General features: G+C 37.1%; 1 non-coding gene across 1 annotated transcript; it reads left to right on the top strand.

Annotated features, from left to right (window-relative positions):
* Nucleotides 1-13558: 13558 nt before the first annotated feature.
* Nucleotides 13559-13664, top strand: LOC133091574 (U6 spliceosomal RNA). Its single transcript, XR_009700917.1, has one exon. It is a non-coding gene; the product is annotated as a U6 spliceosomal RNA (small nuclear RNA).
* Nucleotides 13665-24336: the final 10672 nt, after the last annotated feature.

The raw sequence follows: 24336 nt of genomic DNA, 5'->3' as shown, positions 1-24336 counted from the left end.
TTGAAAATCCAAAATTTATATACTAAATGAATATACTAAAGAATTTATATAACAATAAGATTAAAATGGCACCTTATGATAGATTACTACAACGTTAATGATGTGGTCCCATCCAATGGGGCCCCCATACTCAATATCCAATGTTATTTCTTTTAAATTTTATTGAAGTGTAATTGATTTACAATGTCGTGTTAATTTCTGCTGTACAGCAAAGTGACTCAGTTATACATATATATATTCTTTTTCATATTCTTTTTCATTGTGGTTTATCACAGTATATTGAATATAGTTCCCTGTGCTGTACAGTAGGACCTATATTTTATCCATCCTGTATATAATAGTTTGCATCTGCTAATCCCAAATTCCCAATACTTCCCTCCCCCACACCCCTCCCCCTGGGCAACCACAAGTCTGTTCTCTATGTCTGTGAGTCTGTTTCTATTTTGTAGATATGTTCATTTGTGTTGTATTTTAGATTCCACATATGAGTGATATCATATGGTATTTGCCTATCTCTTTCTGACTTACTTGGCTTAGTATGATAATCTCTAGGTCCATCCATGTTGCTGCAAATGGCATTATTTCATTCTTTTTAATTGTGTGTATATATATGTGTGTCTGTGTGTATACATATATATATATATATTTATCCCACATCATCTTTATCCATTCATCTGTAGATGGACATTTAGGTAAATAGTGCTGCTATGAACATAGGGGTGCATGTATCTTTTCGAATTATAGTTTTGTCTGGGTATAAGCCCAGGAGTGGAATTGCTGGATGATATGGCAACAATATTTTTAGTTTTTTGAGGAACCGCCATACTGTTTTCCATAGTGACTGCACCAGTTTACATTCCCACCAACAGTGTAAGACCCTTTTCTCCACACCCTCTCCAGCATTTATTATTTGTAGACTTTTTAATGATGGTCATTCTGACCAGTGTGAGGTGGTACCTCATTGTAGTTTTGTATGTCCAATATTATTGAAATTACTGATTCTATTCAGTCAACAACCGGTAAATATTTTGCCCCTGTACATTTGGCTAACATGTTCTGTTCAGTGCCTATTTCACCAGCCTCTAGCTGCTGTTCGCCTTCACTTCAAAGAGACACAATACACCTTTTCCAGACTGTCCATTGGGTACCTCAGCAGCTTTGCCATCACAATCTAGGCAGACAAGATCTCAACTGCATCCACCTTTTTCCAGGAGCACAGGTGTGATGTTGCATTGGTGACATCCTCCTCCAAGGAGACTCATTTGATATACATTTAAGGTATACAGGTCCAACATGTTTTAGTACTTTGGGGGTTCTGAAGGCAACATATTCTTTATTTACAAATTTTACTTCCAAATTAAAATCAGTAGGTACTCCCTTTAGTGCCCTGAAGGACTCTTTCACCAAGGAAATTTTGGCAACCTCTTGTCATACCTCCTGGAATCTCTAGACCACTTAGGATGGCCATAAGTTGTCCAAGGGCTTATGATGCAAGAAACTGCCCTCTCAGCCTCATACTACCAGCTACCAAGGCCTCTTTAGACAGGATGGAGCCGAACCTGAGCTCTCTGGCATATTCCACCTGCAGGAGGAGGTGGCTTCCCCTGTCCTCAGTCCCTTGTTAAATGCCATGGTGCTGGAGGATGTCACCCCTCCCCCAGATCACTTGGCTGCCCAGAATCCACTTGGGATTAACTGAATGAACAGCAATGGGAGTACATAGACTATGCAAATGGCACTGCTAACCATCATACATGATGGAGCTCAATGAAGCTGTTTTCCATCTCTTAGCCAGGATGTCCCTAATAAAGGATGGGACCCAAGAAACAACACACTCAACCAAACTGCTTGATGCCCTGGCCAACAAGTAGCCTCATTTCACATTTATTATAAACTGCTGGGTCATTGCCTAAAATTGTCCGTTTAAAGGAGAAAAAAACTAACAAAACTGGGACTCTCTTGCCTCACAGATGTCCAAAATATAAGTCAAAATCACACATCTCCATATATATTTAGGCTACAATACAAGGCCTTGCCATTGCACGCCATACTACTTTCAGAGTTACAGACGTTATTGATAATAACTAAGATATACATTTTTCTTCTAAAAATATACAATGCTAATCTCTTGGAAAAGGTATTCAATAGAACTTTCACATCCCTTGTAGGTATCCGATAGCCAGTTTAATTAAGAGACATAATGGTCTCACACAGCTCTTTTTCAAATTCCACTCAGGTAAATGGACCCCTAAATGGGTCTCTATCTTGCTCTAGGCCTTAATCTCTCTTAATTCAAGTCCCCTTGGCCAGTTTACACCTCACACCAACTTTTAAAAATTTTCTATCCCCCTTATATTTAAAGGGGATGTGCATTGCCTCCATGTATATAAAGACTCATTGTAAATGAGACCCTTTTTATAATGTCTTCCCGTATCTTTATAAATGTTTTATCATTCCCTCATCCCAGAAGGGCTGGAGGCCAGATCAAGGGGTGCATTAACCAAATTGTCCATATACCAGACAGCTGTTTACCTGATAGAGGACCCATTTGAGCTGAAACTTGCACCAAAAACAAAAACCCTCTCAGTGCAGCTGCTCACCTTCCTGTTGACTGTTGGTCTTATTGCTATTGGTCTGTATACTTTCATTAATTTACAATCTGAAGACCCAAACATGGTAAATGTGATACCCCACATCACCTCGAGTGGATACCCTCTTGGAAAGGATACCCCAGCCCCATATCCCAGAGGGCATCTCCTAGTCCAAGTGCTCATCCTTGGAGATGACTTCACTCTGACACTAAAACCTCGCTTCCAGCAACACATATGGGTTGCCTCTCCTAAGGCACAAATTGGACACAGGACATTTTTGCTTTTCTTCCTTCGGTATTAGGGATCCCATTACATTTCTGAGCTACTGTCTGCCTAGCCCATGATCCTACTCCTTGTTCTTTGCCAAAAGGCACACCCCGCACACCTGTGCCTAAAGAGAAATCTAGTAGAGGTTACTGCTATCTGTGTTCTAAATTAATGGAGATTATTGCTTTCCCTGGAGGCATTTGCCTCATGTTAGTCAAATCCTTCAGCACTTTGGGGAGAGGGCCACCTAGTTCCCAAGGCGTTTTCCTACTCTCACCTTGTGCCTCCCACCATGATCGCCACAACCACTCTTTCTCCTTGGTTACATACAATCCCACTAATCTTACATATACTTTACTAATGTATCATTTCATACTGTCCAACAGAACAACTGCTGGACCTGCTACCTTGATATATCATACCTTTAGCACACTTTCCGACTCCACTTAGATATTGTTGGAGACCCCAAGAATTTCCTATCTATTTCTTGGTTAATGCCGTATAAATAGAAAATCTAGTTATAGGCTGGCCTGCAAGGACTCCTTACACCTCTACTTGTGTTCTTCCTTTCTACTCTCTTAGTAAAATGTTTTCTACACTGTTAGTGCAACTTATGCCCTGCTTGCTAAAAGTCTCCACTAGTATCACCCCCAAGGATTCCTTAATATGATGCCAGAGTGTCACAGGGCCAATTGTATTGACTACATTTTCTTATTTTCTGTGTCCTTGATACTCTGGCATTTGGATCCTTGATCGATCCTGGTGACACTGCCCCTTCCAGAACTAATTCCCAGAGATAGCAAAGGACTCCCCTGGAAGCATGCCTTTAATATACAAGACAACCAATCCAGAGTCCACACCCCCAACCATCTCCTTTATCAAATTCTCACACGCCAAGCCAGTATTCCCCTTGCCCTAAATCACCCCAGAGCCAGGTACCAGACAGCTAGGAACCACCCCTGTAGCCCAGTCTACTGAAATTATTCAGAATATCCAATCCCAAACTTACTCAGTGTACCTGCCCTGCCTCCCCCATTCCTTCCCACAAAAAATGTTAATAAAGACTCTAGGCCATGCTACACCCTCTCCCTCTCTGCCTCCTGACTGATCCTGGTCCTTCCCCGTGTGGCTCTTCATGGCATGGTGTGCCATGCTTCCTGGTTCTAGGGATATTTGAGTACAAACTATTCTTCATTTCCATGTGTCTTAGAAGAAATCCCAGCTACAAACACTAAGTCATTCTTTTTATTAACATCACAATACTCCACCTTGTGAATGTACCACCATTTGCTTCCAACCATTCCCCTGTTTAGGGCCACATGTACAGTGGTAAAGATTGTGAACTGCACTATATCTTCCTTAGGTAATGTATTTGGGTGATACACTTTAATTATTGAATATCATCTTTTCCTCTGGCAGAGGAAATGGTAATTTTGCTGGGTAGGATTCTTGGGTTGTAGTCCTTTTCTTTCATTACCCTGTAACTATTATGTCCACTGTCTTCTAGCTTCTATTATTGCAGACTAGGATTTTATAATAAAACCAGTTTGATTTTTTTCCCCTTTGTGGGGAACTCGTTCTTTATAGCTAAAAGCTTGTCAACTATGAGGGTTTTGTTTTCTTTTTTTCTTTTTATCCTTAGAGTTCCTTAATTTTATCAGATGTCTGATAAGTCTACCCCTCCCCCCTCACTTCCTGGACCTCTTGTGAGCTCTTTCAATCTGAAGCCTCAAGCCTTCTCTCAGCTCAGGAATATTTTCTTCTAATATTTGTTTAATTGTTGCTTCTCTTTTTTTTTTTTTTTCCTTCTCTGCATGACCTAATAATTGCATGTAAAGTCTACTCTACTCTCTCCTTCATAGTCTTATCTTATCCTTCCTGCTCACCATTTTTTTTTTTTTTTTTTTAATCCTAGAACAGTTTCTGCTACTTAGTAAGTGCTCAGTAAATACTTGTTTTGTGGTTTCTATTCTGTACTTCGAGATTTTGCACTTGACCTGTGAGGTCACTAATTCAGGCCTGACTGTGATCATCAGGAGAGACTTTAATTATTGTTTTATTCTCCTCCCCACCCTACACCTTTGTTTTGTTTTGTTTTTAAACACTTGGAGAAATAGGAACGATCTATAGAGGCTTCTACTTGAAACTTTTTTTTAATTGTTTCGTTCAATTGGTATTTGTCCAATCTTAGTGACAGTATATATCAATGAACCTATTACAAAGGTAGTAATCACCTGCAGTTTCTCTCCATTGCCTTTTACATTTTACAGATTTTCCTTCCATGGTGACTTGGCTAACAGTATGTGTCTTTTAGTCATATAAAGTGCTTGTATCCTGCCATATTTCAAAGGACACATATGCCAGTTGTTTACTGCACCTCAAATTGATCCCAGTTTTAAAGTCATTTATGGTACACCTGTGAAATGCCTAGTTTTTAAAAATATGTAGAACGAATAAACACACGTTTTATTGACATAGCCCAAAATCTATGTTTTAACAGGAAGTCCAAAAACAGCATCATAGATAAGCTTTTTATATTTCCTGCCAAGTCTTTTCTTTACAATTAATTGAGGAAATACCTTAATAGAGAAAAAAAAAAAAAAGATATCTTCAGCTGAAGCATTCTTTCTCTTCAGTTTATACTAAAAAGCCCCATTTAAACTAGATAAAAACCTTTAAAGAAAGCTCTGAAGACAAACCCTTAAACTGTAAAAGTTGTATTAACAGATAGAAATAACCTCAAAATGAAGACTCTTCAGTAAAGGACACAAAGGTATAGAGAGCCTACTATTGATAAGACACTAGAAAACAAAAACCTTTAGCTCTGTTATTTAAAGTCTCAGTGAGACAATAATAAAACCAGTTTGTCTCAACAAACTAATCTCAATTATCTTTCAAAGAAAAGTCACTAAACCTAATGGCTGCATAGTTCTAACTCATACTTCATTACTGTTCTGTCATATACTAATACTTGGTTGTTTCCATAAAAATGGTTAACTACTGAAGATTAGAAAAGAATTTCTGTAAGTTATAATTGTTATAAACAAACACACTGATAAATTTCCTTTTTTCCAACATAATTTTTTCTCTATATTCAGATCCTATTTACTGAGCCTGAATTTTAAAACTCTTGAGTATCATTAGAACAGTAAACTTAAAATCAGTCAAACCACGCCAGAAATGAAATTGGCAAAAAGCCTAGCATGCTTGAGACTTTTCCTTTCAAAAAGTATAGCAGGGAAAGCTAATTACAGAAAGGAAAATAATCACTTTGCTTTGGATTGTGATGAAGGTTCTAGACATCTGAAGGTTAAATCTATTGCTAAGATAGAGTTGTTTCTTCTGTTTTAGCTCTGGAAAAAATATTAAATTTAGGGGACATAGCTAACAAAGCTCAATCATGAATATGGCTTTTCTTTGCAAAAAATATGTACAGTCCTTCTGTGCTGCCTTGATCACTGTACTAAACCCTGGTGCCTAGAATTTATTACAAGTCATTTCTGGTAAGGCAAGCTTATCTATCTTACTAGAATATCAGCAACATCCTCAAATACGGGAGGCATAGTTCTTTTGCTGCCATCTAGTTCTTTATTTTTCTGCTTTTAAAATTGGACAATTAAAAAATAGAAAAAATCTAAGGGAAATAATAAGACAAACAGCTGTGTTGTGACCTCTCTAATTCTCTGTGGGTAGGAATCTACAAATGCCCTGTATCCTCCTGACAAACCACTCCTCTTTATCCTTATGAGGATACTCATAAACTTTGTACTAGTGGGTTAATACAGCTCTCCCAGTCTTTGCTCTCCCTAGGCTTGGAACTAAGTAAATGTCACAATCTTAACTTGGTTTGTTATTTTATCACTAAAAACACAAGTCAGTGTTTAATACCAAATTCCTCAAGCTCCTCTTACTTTTTATGCCTTGACAGTCTGTCCGGTGGTTATTGCAGAGAATCTGTAGCCTTGGGCCTAACCAGTGACTTTGTTTCCTAGACACTGGTGGTCAACTCTTGAAGGCAACAAATGATTGTCTGAGTGTGGCACAAGAGTGATTGGCACAAGCCACTTCTCTTTTGTTCATCTAATCATTATAGCAAGAGTTAGCAACAGTACTAAACTAGGGCCTGCTAACCCATTCCTGTTCAAACACCAGCAAGAACAGGAGAGCTGCTACTTCCCAGGTGGCTCACACTCCACTCTCCAGCTTCTCTTCAGCTGTGTAGTAGCGTTATCCACTGTCCTGTGAAACTGTATATCATCTATATAAATGTACTGTTAATATTGTGCTAAAATGAGGAAATAGTACTCCTAATAGGTCTTTGAGAATTGAGCTATTAACTATTTTTATTGTATGGTTTTAATGTTTTTTTATATATTATGTATGAAAAAATTTGAGTTTCAGTAAGTACTGTGGAAAAAATGTATTAAAAATAACTCAGTGATGATCACTATGAACATTAAGGAATGGTAAGTTTATTTTAAAAATGTACTGGTTTCATAAAGAAATAAATAATAAAAAATAGACTGGAAATCAGAAGACCTGAGTCTTCATCTTAGTTTTACTACCAAGTAAACATGTGAAATTTGAATACTATTTTTTTACTTTCTTTTTTTCCATTAGTTAAAAAAAAAAAGGAAGGGACAGAAAACTGGAGTAGAAAATTGTCAAATTCATTCCTGTTCCAAAATCACACATTGTAATATTTAGAACGCATTTTAAAATGGTATTCACTGTGTGAAATACATAAATAAGTAGAGGTTTATATTCAAGGTTAACTGAAGTTCATTGAAGGCAAAGGTAGAGTGTCTTTATAAAAGACTCATGAATTATCTTATACTGAATAAACACTCAAATTTTAATGGAATTAACATGTATTTTGCCTAAACTGAAACTTGTAAAGTTCCCATCCAAATTATTATGGAACCACCACTTGATTTAGCAAGTTAGCCTCCCTGAGCTAGTTTCGTTTGTGGAAAGGGAATAAAATACACCTTACAGAGTTGTAAAGATAAATGAAATAAAGTTCTTACATATAATAATTGTTCAGCTAATAGAACTCTTGTTACTTAAAATTTCATAATTATTGGGTTCTGAGGTCTTGTCAAATTCTCTCAAATTTTACCTCCTCAGGACATGGTCTGCTTATTTATTTTATCCTTCTCTGCCTTCTAGAATGTATATTCTATGAGGACAGGGATTTTGTCTGTTCTAGTTACTGCTGTATCCTCAGTACTTAGAACACTGCTTGGCAAATAGAAGATGCCATATATATGTGTAATTTATTAGTGAACACCACCATTATCAGGCACTTAAGTGCAGAGCAACAATTTCATAATTTGCAAATGATAAAATGCTTAATTGATTATGCTATTTTTAAAATTTACTATGTATGAAATTTTGTTATTAAATATTAGTTAACAACTTGGGTATTGCATTAATCTTGTAGTCTTTCTTCTCACCCAATGGCAAAGTGTCCTATTCTTAAGGTTGCTATTGGTCTGTACACCTATCATAGATCCTCCCTGAATCCTTTAGAGGGCTGCTGTTATACCAGAGACTTGCTATGTGAATCTCAATAGCCAAACAAAATTAGTGGATCTTTATGAAACCTTGAGTTCAGATTTCTTTACTTGGTCTTCTCCAACTCTAGCCCATTTCCACCTGGTAATATTATGGTTACACTGAATTTCTCCATTGCCTTTCGCTCTAAAGTTCTGGGCTTTCTTTTCTTGTCTACCCCCTTTATGGAAAAATGACAAATATTTTTGGAAATTTTACCTGCTCAGGGCATTGATTATCTTTGTATCTAGAAGGAATGCAAGAAAGGCAAGACGAGGGCTCACAATCTCCAATGCTTACAAAGGCCAGGAGAACATGGTAAATGAGTGAAGGGGTGGTGTAACGAGAATCAAATATGAGAATTATATCATTTATTTTTATTGCACTTTGCTATAAGCATGTAACAAATATATGATATTAGAGATTAAATTTTGATGTAAATTCAAATACTAATAAATATTTTAGTTATGCATTTCTTTTTTTTTTTTTACAAGAGATAAATAGACTGACACCAAGCATTGTAAATGGATGACCACAACAAAAGCAACAATGGTTGCAATTACCAAACACGAGACACACTCATACTATGTCATAATATTGACATTCAGTCCAGTAATCCTCCACTGTAACAGCTCCTTTACTTTGCAGTAAATTGATTTGTATATTCTTTGCCTCTGAGTCCTTGTGGGATTTTTTTTTTTTTTAATTCAAACAGAAAGTCACAAAAATTAAAATCATCCTCATCAGTTCACTCAGTCCCATGTAATTAATTTTTTTTTCATCTTGATCTTTTGTTAGCACTTTTATGAGTTCATCAGTTTTTCATTAGAGTTCTGAAAATGCTTATTCATTCAGTTCAGCAGTACAGTTACCAGAAACCTGTACTTGTCAGAGTCTTTTCTATGAATTCCTTGAAGATGAACCCCTTTTATAGGAACATATTTGCAAAAGCATCAGAGTACACCCAGAACTGTCTGTAAATGACAAAAGACTTTAAAATGACCACGGTTAAAGATTTGATGAAAGTTCATAATAGTGCAATTGACAAGGAAATTTAGTTATTTCTGAGATATACACTTTAAAGTAATAACTAGAATTATGACTTATAACATTATACCAGAACATATAAGATTTTTAGAAATTTCACGTAATGTCTGAAACATTTATATTAACATATTTCCATACAAATAACCCAATGAAAGTTTAGTATTAGTTGTTTTGTTTGTTTGTTTTTTTATACTGCAGGTTCTTATTAGTCATCAATTTTATACACATCAGTGTATACATGTCAATCCCAATCGCCCAATTCAGCACACCACCATCCCCACCCCACCGCAGTTTTCCCCCCTTGGTGTCCATATGTCTGTTCTCTACATCTGTCTCAACTTCTGCCCTGCAAACTGGCTCATCTGTACCATTTTTCTAGTTTCCACATACATGCGTTAATATACGATATTTGTTTTTCTCTTTTTGACTTACTTCACTCTGTATGACAGTCTCTAGATCCATCCACGTCTCAACAAATGACTCAATTTCGTTCCTTTTTATGGCTGAGTAATATTCCATTGTATATATGTACCACAGCTTCTTTATCCATTCGTCTGTCGATGGGCATTTAGGTTGCTTCCATGTCCTGGCTATTGTAAATAGTGCTGCAATGAACATTGGGGTGCATGTATCTTTTTGAATTATGGTTTTCTCTGGGTATACGCCCAGTAGTGGGATTGCTGGGTCATATGGTAATTCTATTTTTAGTTTTTTAAGGAACCTCCATACTGTTCTCCATAATGGCTGTATCAATTTACATTCCCACCAACAGTGCAAGAGGGTTCCCTTTTCTCCACACCCTCTCCAGCATTTGTTGTTTGTAGATTTTCTGATGATGCCCATTCTAACTGGTGTGAGGTGATACCTCATTGTAGTTTTGATTTGCATTTCTCTAATAATTAGTGATGTTGAGCAGCTTTTCATGTGCTTCTTGGCCATCTGTATGTCTTCTTTGGAGAAATGTCTATTTAGGTCTTCTGACCATTTTTGGATTGGGTTGTTTGTTTCTTTAATATTGAGCTGCATGAGCTGTTTATATATTTTGGAGATTAATCCTTTGTCCGTTGATTCGTTTGCAAATATTTTCTCCCATTCTGAGGGTTGTCTTTTCGTCTTGTTTATGGTTTCCTTTGCTGTGCAAAAGCTTATGTATTTCTTCTATAATTCATTATTTTTTTATCTTGAACCAGAGAAATGTGACTTTTTTCTTCATCATCTGTGAGCAATATTAATTTTATTCAAATTAATAATGTAAGTTTTTTGGGCTTCCCTGGTGGCGCAGTGGTTGAGAATCTGCCTGCCAATGCAGGGGACACGGGTTCGAGCCCTGGTCTGGGAAGATCCCACGTGCCGCGGAGCGGCTAGGCCCGTGAGCCACAATTGCTGAGCCTGCGCATCTGGAGCCTGTGCTCCGCAACAAGAGAGGCTGCGACAGTGAGAGGCCCGCACACCGCGATGAAGAGTGGCCCCCACTTGCCGCAACTAGAGAAAGCCCTCGCACAGAAGTGAAGACCCGACACAGCCATAAATAAATTAATTAATTAATTAAAAAATTAAAAAATTAAAAAAAAAATAATGTAAGTTTTTCACAGATATGGTTTTTCCAAAACATAGATTCCTCACTCAGGTTTTTGGTTTTTGTTTTTTGGGTTTTTTTTGCATTTTTAAAATATCTGAGTTATTTATAGAATTCAGTTCCTGGTTAGTTTTTGGAACTACACTTTAGTATACTAACTTCCATTTTTTAGCTCTTTATTCACATTATCAATATTAGCTGAGAAAAGGCAAAATGATCTAAGTTTATTTTTATAAATTTCAAAATCAAATAACTTAGAATTCAGTTCTTAGCTCCACAAGGGGTAATCATCACTTAAATTTCTGGAAAATGATTTCTGCATATTAAAGGCCAGATTTTTTTTGTGGCTTACTGAGTTTCCCAAAGGCACGGTTTGGTTAGAAATTAGATGAATAAAAGGAATGATTTGTTTGTGTAATTGATTGCGAACACACTTGTAGAGAAATAGAGTGTGAATGTCAAACGGAGTCCCAATCTTTGAATAAATCTTCACTGATGGGTTCAGCTGACACTTTCTTTAGATAACACAAACCAATTTCTTAGAAACATCTAAAAAAAAAAATCCCTTCATTCTCACACCACATCTACTTTGCATACAATTCACCAAGGAAGGAAAGCATTGACATGTCTCCTGTGGTTCAAACCACAGTAGCACATTCATTTCATAGTATTCATTGCTATATTCATTTTATGTTCTCTTTTTCTAAATTAAATTTTATTCTTATTTAATTATGAAATAAACATATTATTGTATAACTTGTGCAAACTGCCAGCATGGACTTCAGTTTTGAAAAACAAGTCCAGTATTAGCTCTGACTTGCTGAAGCACCTCCTGCAGCCCTGTTTACCCACTTCACTCAACACGCAAAAATAATGCTCTGATATGCCTATTACTGGCACAAAGTTCAAAAGCAATTCAAACACTTAAAGCCTTCCAGACACCACAAATGACTATAGCTACTTGGGTGGTATTTATATCTTTTATATCTGTACACTCATTGGCTGGAAGGGGAAAAAAACTAAATGATTTAAACTTTTCATGCTGCTTCATACTGTAAATCCCTTCACTCCCGCTTCAGCATGGTAAGAAATATTACATGAGGTTAAACTTATATTTGCAAATGTTAGTTTCTATTCAGGACACAATTTCTGCTGCAATCAACCTTTTCATAAACCCATCATTGGCAAAAGGTTTTAATGCCAAGAACATTTTTTTTACTTAATACATTTTACACCATTATCATTGCTGTAATTCCAGTCCTTGTTTTCAGTCCATTAAGTTATTCATTAAGTTTGTCATTAACATGTCTTTGCTTTTCTGGGTATATTTCTTACTGTGGTTGGTTTCATAATAGCTTCTGAAGTCATATTTAATATAGTGTGCATTAATAGTTGGTGTGCAGTATTAGTCATGTAGGAATAGTCTCTACTTCCACAATGACATATGCTCTTCAACTTCCTTTGAAACACATGACTATGTCAGTTTTTCATTTTTCCATGTTTAATGGTGAGAGAAAGTGTGATATGATAAATGGCAGCTCCTGGTCAATATTAGGGAGTTATTACATAGTGGTGGGATTTGTGATAAACCTGAGAATACCTGCTCAAAGGCAGTAGCTTTTATGGATTAGGATTAGATTTGCCTGAAAACTCAAGTAACATAGCTTAAATAAAATATAAATTCATTTCTTTTGATAAAAGTCCAGGAAGGCAGTCCTCAGCAGTATGCTGATTCTGAGATCATCAGGAAACTAGGTACTTTCTTATTGCTCTCATATCCTCTATCAGCATCTTCCCCCTTGAGATACAACAAAATTGTTCTAGCCATTATATTCACATTCCACCCAACAGGAAAAAGGAAAACAAAGAAGATGGCATCCTCCCTTTGAGGACACTTCTTTCTTTCACACACCACTTTCAGTAACATCCTGTTGGCCAGAACTCCTGGTCAGACCTAACTGAAAAGGAAGCTGGGTCTTTAAGTGGCCATGTGCTCAGCTAGAAAGTGGGAACTCAATTACTGTTGGCAAAAAGGAAAACAAATATAGGAGAACAACTAACAGCCCATGTCATATGACTACTCAGCTCCAGCTAACTTAGGCCATGTGTGAATGTGGGCCTATTGAAACTAGAAATGCTAATTATTCAAGAGAAGTGAAAAAATCCATATTTTTATGGGAAAATACAATTTTTAGATGTTGACAATTCAAAATTTTTTATGGCTGGAGATTCAAAAAGTGGTCTACATCCTACCTGAGTGTACTACTTGTGACCATTTATGTAGATAAAAGTATAGAACATCATGAACAAGAGATCTGCTACATGTCTTCATGTTTCAACATTTATGCAAAAGGAAAAAAAGGATTTATTATGGTAGAGGGAAGTTACAGGTATTAACACATGTATTCTCAGGGGTGACATTCACCTGCTCCTTACCAGGTGATGACACAGGGAAGAAATATATCCATACTAATTTGTGGCATGCTTTTGATGAGGCTATCAGAAATGAAGTGACTCAGTGCTTGCTTCAGCAGCACATACAATAAAATTGGAACAATGTGGAGAAGATTAGCATGGCCCCGTACAAGGATGACACAAAAATTTGTGAAACATTTCATATTAAAAAAAGAAGAAGAAATGAAGTGATTCAACATAAACCAACAGCCCATGTTGCTCAGGGAAGTAACATAGCTTGGCAATTAAACCAATCTCAAAACCAATTTCTAGGTATTTGTCATTACAACTTTTATTCATTCAACATATTTATTGAGGACCTTGTAAATGCCAAGCTTATCTACACATTTTTATGACAAAAGATCAGGAGCCAGAGGGCTCCATTCTCAGCCCTGTTTTCTTCAGCACCAGATCTTTAATAAAGATATTAATGGCAGTGGTGATATTTGCGTATGACACTAAACTATGAGGTATGACAAATATCATGGATGACAGACATAGGATCTAAATTATTTTAACAGCTTGGAACAAATGATATGCCAAATTCAATTAATTGAAAGTGAAAATGTCAAATCCTATTCTGAAGACCTGTGGCAGACACTGTTCTTGGTCTACCTGATATCTATTTCCATTTCCTTCTTGAGAAACCCGAATTCTGCTTGGGGAATCAATGTATCCAGCTAAATACTCACTTTCCCTACATCCCTTGCAATTTAGAATGGCAACATGTCACACTTCTGGAAACACATAAGTAGAAACATACAGGGACTTCTCTGGGGAAACTTTTGCATTTCTAAAGAGGTCAGAGACAACTGGCACCTTTCTTTCTCTTCCTTCATCCTGCCTTCAGTATCAGAGGTGATATTTGACTTGCAGCCATGGGGGACAAGCACACAAGAAAGGAGAAGAGAATGGCAATGATAATAGGGCTTGACACTGTTAGGCCACTGAACTAACAATATACCAGCAATATGTACCTCTGGTCTTCTTAATGTGTGTGAAAAATAAACCCCTAATTATTTAAACCTCTCTTTAGGCTTTCTGTTACTTGCAGCAGAACGCATTCCTGACACAAGTCCAAAATACCAATTGCAAAAGGAGGTAAACTTCACAACTATGAGGCAAAATCTGGTGGTTAACTAGAAGCCTAATATACCAAGCCAGTGTTCTCTTAATTTACTTTAATAGACATATAATATTCATAAACAAGAAAAAATAATATCGCATATAAAGTATTGTGGCTCGTTTCTAATTCCTTGCAGTACATTTGCAATTAGGATGAGCAGGAGACATGAAATCAAGTCATATGAAAATGGCCAAAGGGATCAAGAGCCATTTAACCCAGAGAAAACAAAGTCTGCTGTGGACATGACAACTATCATTCAATATCTGAAGAACAGTCCTATAGTATAAAGATTTATGTGTGGCTCTAAAGGGCAAATTAAAAACCAAAGGAAAGCACAGAAGCTTTTGTTTCACTGTGCATGGCATGCAGGATCTTCGTTCCCGTACCAGGGATCAATCTGCACCCCCTGCAGTGGAAGCGTGGTCTTAACCACTGAACCGCCAGGGAAGTCCCAGGAAAGAGTTTTAAAGCATGTATTTCTCAAGATCCATTTTGACTGACATTTTTTAAAAGCTTGTGTTTTTCTTTAATATTTAATATAAGCACATCTAACGTAGAGCCTGTTGTACTGTTTTGTATTCATATATACTCTCCTTCCTCTTTCCTCCTAACCTCTCTCCTTAGAACTGTCTCAAATGAATGAGTTACTCAGAACAAGCTTCCTTTCAAATTTACATTTTTAAGACATTTTTGCATTTTTAAGACTGGGCTTAAAGTTAATAATAAAGTTACTAAAGTTGCAAATTTAAAACCTTGTTTTATTTAATACGGCAAATTCATCATATAAATCTTGTTATTCTACTTGTAAATCTAGTAAATTTTAAGCATAACATATCAATCAACTGAAGTTAAAGAACTCAACTTCTCTCTTTTTTATTGATATAATTCACACACCATTTTAAAAAACCACCTTTTAAAAATAAACAATTCAGTGGTTTTAGTGTATTGCCAAAGTTGTGCAATCATCACCACTAATTCCAGAACATTTTCAACACCCCAAAAGGAAATCCCATACCCCTTAGCAGTCACTCCCCATATCTCCTAAAAATCCCTAGCCCTAAGCAACCTCTATAGATTCTGTCCGTATAGATTTTTTATTCTGGACATTTCATGTATATGGATCCTACTATATATGGTCTTTTGTAACAGGCTTCTTTTAATTAGCATAATGTGTTCAATATTCATCCATATTGTAGCATGCATCAGCACTTCATGCTTTATTTATTGCCAAATAATATTCCATTGTATGGATATACCACATTATATCTATCAGCTCATTAGTTGATGGTCATTTGGATTGTTTACACTTTTTGGCTATTATGGATAATGCTGCTATGAACATTGTGTACAAGTTTTTGTGTGGATATGTCTTCAGTTCTCTTGGGTATACATATAGGAGTTAAACTGCTGAGTCATACGTCAACTCTGCATTTTACCTTTTTTTATTGAAGTATAGTTGATTTGCAATATTGTGTTAGTTTCAGGTGTACTGCATCTTACTTTATGAAGAACTGTCAGACTGTTTTACAAAGTGCCTACACCATTTTACATTCCTACAAGCAACATATGAAAGTTCCAACTTCAATTTTTCTACATTCTTGCCAACATTTGTTATTGTCTGTCTTTTTTATTATAGCTATATTAGTAGGTGTGAGTGGTATCTCACTGTAGAACTCAGCTTCTCTTAAACCGTAAGTCCTATTCACAAACCTATTCAAATTCCCTTAAACTGCATTGATAATTTTAATAATTGATGTTTTTAAGCACTTCAAATACCTTACCAGACAAATGAACATGCAAAGCTTCCAATAATTTAAACATCTCTTATAAATCCAATAAATTAAATGTACAAATGCAATAAAACAACTTTTCATTTCAGGCATTTAATACTGATTATAAACATTTAAAATGGTTACCTCTCTAACCTTTAAATCATGAGTCTGAATTCAATGATAAAACTCAAAATGGAATCATAAACCTGATCTGTCGAATTCCTTAATATGACTGATTCTCCTGAACACTAAAATTTTAAACCCTAAATACTCATATTATCTATAATTACAAGTATCTATCATAATTATAGATATTTAATATTTACAATATTATATATAATCATTATCAATAATTACTAACTTATTCCTACATTTAACATGAAAGTATCAAACTACGAGTTTGACCCCTTTTAGCATCTTCTAAAATTTTAACTCTTCCTGGGTTTGGAAGAACACTTACTCGCTAAGGAAACAGTTTTACCGGATCTAATTAATTCTTGATCCATTCATTATAACGAGTTTAAGCGCAAACTATGTGCTGGTGAACAAAACAGACCAAATCCTTTGCTATGCTCAAACATTTCCATTGCGAGTGAGTGTTATTAGCATGACTTTAAAACTGTGACTGAAGAAATGGAAATGGGAGGAGAGAGATGCATCTTTTAAAAGGTGAGAGTTATGATCTTATAGTGAAGTGGAGGAAAAAGAATAAATAAGAAAATAAGATACATTATCGAAAAGTGCAAAGGAGGAAAAAGACAAAGGGAATGAGAAGTGGGGGCAGGAACCCGCATTAAATTTTTAGATAGGACAGCCAAGAAAATCCTCACTGAAAAAGATGAATTTTGAGTAATGATTGAAGCAAGTGAGGGAGCTAGCTAAGCAGACATCTGGGGAAAGAACATATTCTAGATAAAGAATATCAAGTGCAAAGGCTCTGAAGCAAGAGCATACATGGAATAGCCAAGGATCAGCAAGACAGCTAAATGGAGAAGAGTAATTAGGGGGATAGTGGTTGGACATGATGTCAGGTTAAGAAAGGCCTTGCAGGTCTCTGAGGGGATATAAGAAGCCATTGGAAGGTTTTGAGCAGAAGAGAGACATGATTTGACTTAGGTTTTAATAGGATCACGTGGTGTCAGTGTGGGGATTCGCTGAAGAGGAGCAACAAGCAGAAGCAAAGAGGCTTGTAAAATCCAAGCAGTCCCAGGGTGCTGGCAGTGGGGATGGTGAGAAGTGGTTCTGGTTAAATTGGGAAGGTAGAATTGGCAGAGAGGAAGAGAAGAATCAAAGATAATTCCGAGGCTTTTGGCCTGAGCAACCAAAAGAATAGAGCTGCCATTAAATGACGTCGGGAACACATGGCAAGGGGGAAATATCAGAGGCTTTACTGTGGACATTTAACTTTGCGATACTTAGACATCCAAAAGGCTCTCCCAGTAGGCACCTGATATACAGATCGGGAGTTCAGGAAAGAGATAGCATTTAGAAATATATGTTTTGTAGTCATGAGTATACAGATGGCATTTAAAGCCCTGATATTTTTTAAAGTTTTGATCCCCTGAGGAATGAGTGTAGAAAGATGAGAAGAAGACCAGGACTGAACCCTGGGCACTCCAACATTTAGAGGGGAGAGGTGCTGCTGAAGAGCCTGAGAAGGGATGGCCAGGAAAGTAGGAGAACAAGCCAGGCAAATGTGGTACCCCAGAAGGCAAGTGAAGACAGCACTTCAAGAAGACAGTCACGACTGTGTCAAATGATGTTGATAGGTCAGTTAAGAGGAGGACTAAAAAGTGACCACTGGCTCATACGCTCAGCAACTGCATCAGCTTCCGGTCCTGGAAGAAGAGTAAGTTTCTCCAGAAGACTTTTCCCTGCCAGATCCCAGTGGCAATTAGAAGTTTCCCTTTAGTGCTCCTCTGGCACACGATGCTTATCTATATAAGAGCATTTAGTCATTCAGCAAAAATTTATCTATTATTTATTATTTGCCAAGTACTACTCTAGGCTGGCAATTTAACAAAAAGTCAAAAATCCTTTCTCATGGAGCTTTCGTTTTAAGAGGGGTGTGGAGGGGAACAGACAGTGAACAATGTTAAAAAGAAAATGTGTATAGCATGTTAGAAGGTACTAAGTGCTGCGGAGAAAAATAATAGAGGGAAGGGGATGGGGAGTGTAAGGAGTTGTCATTTTAAATAGTGTGCCCAGAAAAGCCTCTCTGAGCAAAGACTGGGAGAACAATCCATGGGGGCGTCTGCGAGAAGAGCATTCCAAGCAGAGGGAACAAGCACAGAAGCCCTAAGGCAAGAGCATGCCTGCTTTGTTCAAGGAATAGCAAGGAAATCTGCGAGGCTAGATCAGAGTAAGGGAAAGGGAGAGTGTTAGGAGAGAAGGACAACGAGGGTATGAGGAGAGGTGGCAGATCAGAAACGGTCTTATAGGTCATTGAAAAGACTAGCTTCTTGAAATGTAGACAGTCAAATGGAGGTGTGCTTTAAGTGTAATACACATACTGAATTTCGAAGACAGTATAAAAAAATGTAAAATAGCTTGCTAATAATTTTTATAGTGATTGCATGTTGAAATGAAAATGTTTGATATATTGAGTTAAATAAAATATAGTATTAAAAATTTTTTTTAAAAGACTTTAGCTTTTTCTCTGAAACAAATGGAGAGCTTGGAGGGGGTTGAGAAGAATGACATGAGATCACTCTGGTTTCTGTTTTGATAATAAACTGTAGAGGAGGGCACCAGCAGAAGCAGAGAGCTAGTTAGGAGGCAACTGCAATAACAAAGGTGGGGTTAGGAAAACTTGTCCAAAGTAGAATGCCAAAGAAGTTGCCAGGTCTTATCCAGCAAATACCAGGGAGGCCAAGGGAAGAGGCAAGCATTTTCTGCTTTCTGCAGGCTGAGAGGCAAAATCCTTGACCAACAGTACTATTCTGTTATATCAGTTGGGGCAGGCTAACTGTGGTATCAGATGAACTACAAAATTTCTGAGACTTAATGCAATATACATTTGTTTATAGCTCATATAAAATCCCTCTCCTCCAAATGGTAATTTGAGAACTTAGGATCCCTCCATCTTGTGGCTCCACGACATTCAACATAAGGCTTCCTTCTGCTGCAGGGGAAACAGCAGAAAGGATCTTACTTGGTAAGTATGAATGAGCCAGACCAGGAAATGCCAAGCCCTTCTGCTCGAATTCCATTGGCCAGAACTCTATCATATGGCCACACCCAAACTGCAAAGAAGGCTGGGGAATAGAGCCCCGCTGTGCACCCAGGAGAAAGAAGAAGCTGACCTAGTGAAGAGCTAGCCATCTTCTGCTCCAGCTGTGAATGGGTATGCTCTTCATCACCACACATTCCAAGACCTCTTTCTTCAATGCACCAAGAGCTAATTCCTTTGCAGATTTTTAAATTACAAGGAGCTGGCTATTTGTGTGTCCACCACTGTTTTCACTTACCTGCCCGCAACTCTTTAAGCTTTCTGAAAAAGTCTAATTTTTCCTCAGCCTAGTCTAGAAGAAAAAAGCTGAAATGAATGAAGTTGTAACAAACCAAATGAGACTAACAAACTGCTTTGGGGAATATAGTCCACAACTGCTCCACACGCATTTCCTAGACTATCTGCGCAATTGCTTGATCATTTAGAAATAGATAGGGAATTCGTTTTACATGCAACAGAATGGATATGTAAAACCAAGAACAACAGAGGTGGAAGATATGCCTTTTAAGTTACATTTGTGTACACAGTCAGCTCTTAATGATCTGTGCGAAAGAAAAAGAAATATGGATAATATAAAGCAATACACATCTTTTCTTCACTTAGAAATTAGTCACTAACACATATATGCCCATCTCCACTCAGTCTGATTTTCAGAGCTGGCCCCTACTGTCATTTATGACAAATGATCGGTAAACATTGACTAAATGACTACAGGTTACACTCATAGGAAGATATCCTGAAACTGTAAAATAAAAACATTCCAGTAAGAGTTTAAAATGCCCATTTCAATTAAAGACAATTTGATTGTTTTGATATTCTTGTAGGCAGCCAAGATTCACACATGTTGATAGAACATAATCCCTGGTGCCTCTTTCTGCTTACTTATTACAATTTTATTATAGTAGCAGTCTCCTGGAAAATACCCAAAAAGCAACAAAAATTTTTTTGAACTGTTAGTGTATCACATAGGATTTAAAATGTAATGATGAATCTAGTATTTTTACAAAATCTTATGTGATACCTTTTTAATAGAAGTGTCCTTAGTTTCTTCTCTTACCTCAAATTGATAAGCCTTTCACAAAAATTAAGTGATTACCCAGTCATCCTCAATGTATAATAAATTATACAAGTTATCGCTTCAGTAGCAGGTATATCTAGGGGAAAAAAGATATGCAATGTTTAAAGAGAGAGAGAGAGAGAAAAAAGAACTGATCAAGATTCTTACCATTGGTTATTTCATAGCTGTCCAAGGTAGGGTTGGACCACTATTTGAGGGACCTAAAAAAATCTGTGTTTTTTAACATTTGTTTCCAGTGATTATGCAAATCAAGAAAGTTTGTGAAACATCAACCAAGTACAAATGTAACTCCTCCAAGAAGACAGAGCTTCCATCTGCTGAATTGTTTTGTAAACCTACAAGGTACGGGACTTCCTTGGTGGTCCAGTGGTTAAGACTGTGCTCCCAGTGCAGGGGGCCCAGGTTCCATCCCTGGTCAGGGAACTAGATCCCGCATGCCACAGCTAAAGATACCACGTGCTGCAACTGAAGATTCCGCATACAGCAATGAAGATCCGGCAGGCGGCAACAAAGATCCCACGTGCTGCAACTAACACCCGGTGCAGCCTAAATAAATAAATAAATAAACAAACCTACAAGGTACACTGAACAGTTACCAATACATAAAATTTAGAGTAACATAGTACAAATATAGTATATGTTAAAAATTCCAAAAGAATCATGACTGCTAAATAGTTTTACTATGTAAAATTTTTTGTTTTCTTAATTGTTGTTTTGTTTCAATCACATCATTAAAATATACCTTATCTTGATGGTATATTATGTAGTCATTCAATAAGATATAAATTATGATAGTTCTCCTATCTATTTGAGAAACATTTTATTATGAAATGAAATATATAAGAATTTTAATTAAATATTATTTAGACTTGGCCTTCACAGGAATTTGTGATATCAAGATATTGATTGAGGGACTTCTCTGGTGGTCCAGTAGGTAAGACTCTGTGATCCCAATGCAGGGGGCCCCGGTTTGATCCCTGGTCGGGGAACTAGATCCCGCATGCATGTCACAGCTAAGAGTTCGCATGCCTTAACTAAAGATCCCATGTGCCGCAACTAAGACCCAGTGCAGCCAAAATAAATAAATAAATTTTTTTTAAAAAAAGATATTGGTCGAATACACAAAATAAACCACTGCACTTTAGTTTCAGATAATATAGTTGATTCAGAAATCAGTTCCAGGGCCTACCTGGTGGTGCAGTTGTTAAGAATCCACCGGCCAATGCAGGGGACACGGGTTCAAGCCCTGGTCTGAGAAGATCCCACATGCCATGGAGCAACTAAGCCCGTATGCCACAACTACTGAGCCCGAGTGCTGCAACTACTGAAGCCCGCACACCTAGAGCCCGTGCTCTGCAACTAGAGAAGCCACCGCAATGAGAAGCCTGCGCACCACAATGAAGAGTAGCTCCTGCTTGCTGCAACTAGAGAAAGCCCTCGTGCAGCAATGAAGACCCAATGCACCCAAAAATAAATAAAATTTATTTAAAAAACAAAAGAAATCAGTTCCATAACATTTAAAATCAAATTAATCATAGCTAATGTCATAATCACAGTAAGTGACAATCCTTCACGGTGGAAAACCCTTTGTATTAACATTTTCAAATGATTAGGGTTTATAGGAAGATAATTATAATACTGATTTTTATGATAATTTAAGGGATATTCGCATTCCATATCTCACTTATATCCTGTCCTGGGGATATAAATTTTACAGACGTCTTAAGTAGCTGCACAGAAGGATACCAAAAGGAAAATGATTTGTCTGAAACTCATAGTTTGCATTTTCAGTGCCAAAAAGAAATGATGCCATTAAGCTTGGCAAGATATAGACACATTGGGGTAAGGGTTGGTAGTCACCCAGTCAATGTACCTATCACATCGCAATCATTGTTCTTCCTCTGATGATAGCAAAGTTATCTTTTATTTATTTTTTTTATAAATCTTTGTTATTTTTATTTATTTTATTTATTTATTTGGTTGCGCTGGGTCTTAGTTGTTGCAGGCGGGCTCCTTAGTTGTGGTTTGCAGCCTCCTTAGTTGCAGCTCTCCAGCTCCTTAGTTGTGGCATGCGAACTCTTAGTTGCGGCATGCATGTGAGATCTAGTTCCCTGACCAGGGATTGAACCTGGGCCCCCTGCATTGGGAGCGCGGAGTCTTAACCACTGCGCCACCAGGGAAGTCCCAAAGATATCTTTTATTGTTTTATTTTTTATTTTTTTAAATTAGTTTATTTATTTATTTATTTATTTTTGGCTGCGTTGGGTCTTCATTGCTGCACCTGGGCTTTCTTCAGTTGCATCGAGCGGGGGTTACTCTTTGTTGCGGTGCGCAGGCTTCTCATTGCGGTGGCTTCTCTTGTTGCGGAGCACGGGCTCTAGGCACGCGGGCTTCAGTAGTTGCAGCACACAGGCTCAGTAGCTGTAGCACACAGGCTCAGTAGCTGTGTCACATGGGCTCTAGAGCACAGGCTCAGTAGTTGTGGTGCACGGGCTTAGTTGCTCCACGGTATGTGGGATCTTCCCAGACCAGGGCTCGAACCCGTGTCCCCTGCATTGGCAGGCAGATTCTTAACCACTGCGCCACCAGGGAAGCCCCAAAGATACCTTTTAAATGTGTATAAAATGCACATGAGAAAACATTTTTAAAGCATTTAAATAGCAGCTTCACACAAAGTACTTCCAATGACTTTCCTAAAATTCCTTTTTACCTTCTGCACACTTATTTAGCATCTACTGTTGGTAGGCTACTATTCTAGGCACAAAGGATACACGAGAGATTAGATAAAATCTCTGCCATCAAGGGTTTATCATTTCATTGTGGAGGCAATAATAAATATCAGAAGAGATAGGTTATATGTAAGAAGTTTCCCAAACTGCAGCTCTCTGGGCAACTATAGCCGAATCATATACGGTGTGTGTTAAAACGCAGATTATGTATCCCACTATCTAGACCTACTAAATCAGCATCTCTGGAGACACATTTCCAGGAATCTTCATTTTAACAACATCCCGATAATCCTCGCTCTCAGTAAAGTTTGTGAATCACTGGTAAAAGTTAAATCCCTAACAGACTGACATAGAGTAAGAAGTTGCAGGTTAAGGATTCAGTAATTATAATTATTCACAGGAGATATTATTGTCTCAGTTAAAAAATCATAGAAATTCTACAAATTACTGAGTTTAATAAAGACGAAGGATACACAATAATTACAGAAAAATTAATAACATTCCTATATTTACAATTAGAAAATGTAGCTTAAAAACACATATACTATTTATAATAGCCACAATAATTATAGGGCTCCTAGGAATAAATCTAACAAAATATGTGAAAAACCAAAACAGAGAAAAATCAAAACTTTATTAACAAACAGAGAAGATTTACATAAATAGAGAAATAATATCATGTTCATAAATGGGTCACTTCAATATTCTAAAGATGGCAATTCTCTCTAAATAAATCTTTAAACTTCAAGGCAATTCAAATCAAAATCCTAACATAGCTTTTCGTTCAAAAAAAAGCTGTTCTTAAAATTTACGCAGAAGAGTAAAAGAGAAAATCCAAGGCAAGACAAATAGACAGTGGAATAGAACAGAGAGCTTACACAGAAAGACATGTGTGTGAGATCTTA

Source organism: Eubalaena glacialis, chromosome 4, assembly GCF_028564815.1.
Source record: "Eubalaena glacialis isolate mEubGla1 chromosome 4, mEubGla1.1.hap2.+ XY, whole genome shotgun sequence".
NCBI lineage: Eukaryota > Metazoa > Chordata > Mammalia > Artiodactyla > Balaenidae > Eubalaena > Eubalaena glacialis.
Note: the sequence above shows the minus strand (reverse complement) of the source record. Positions and strands in the feature narration are given on the sequence as shown.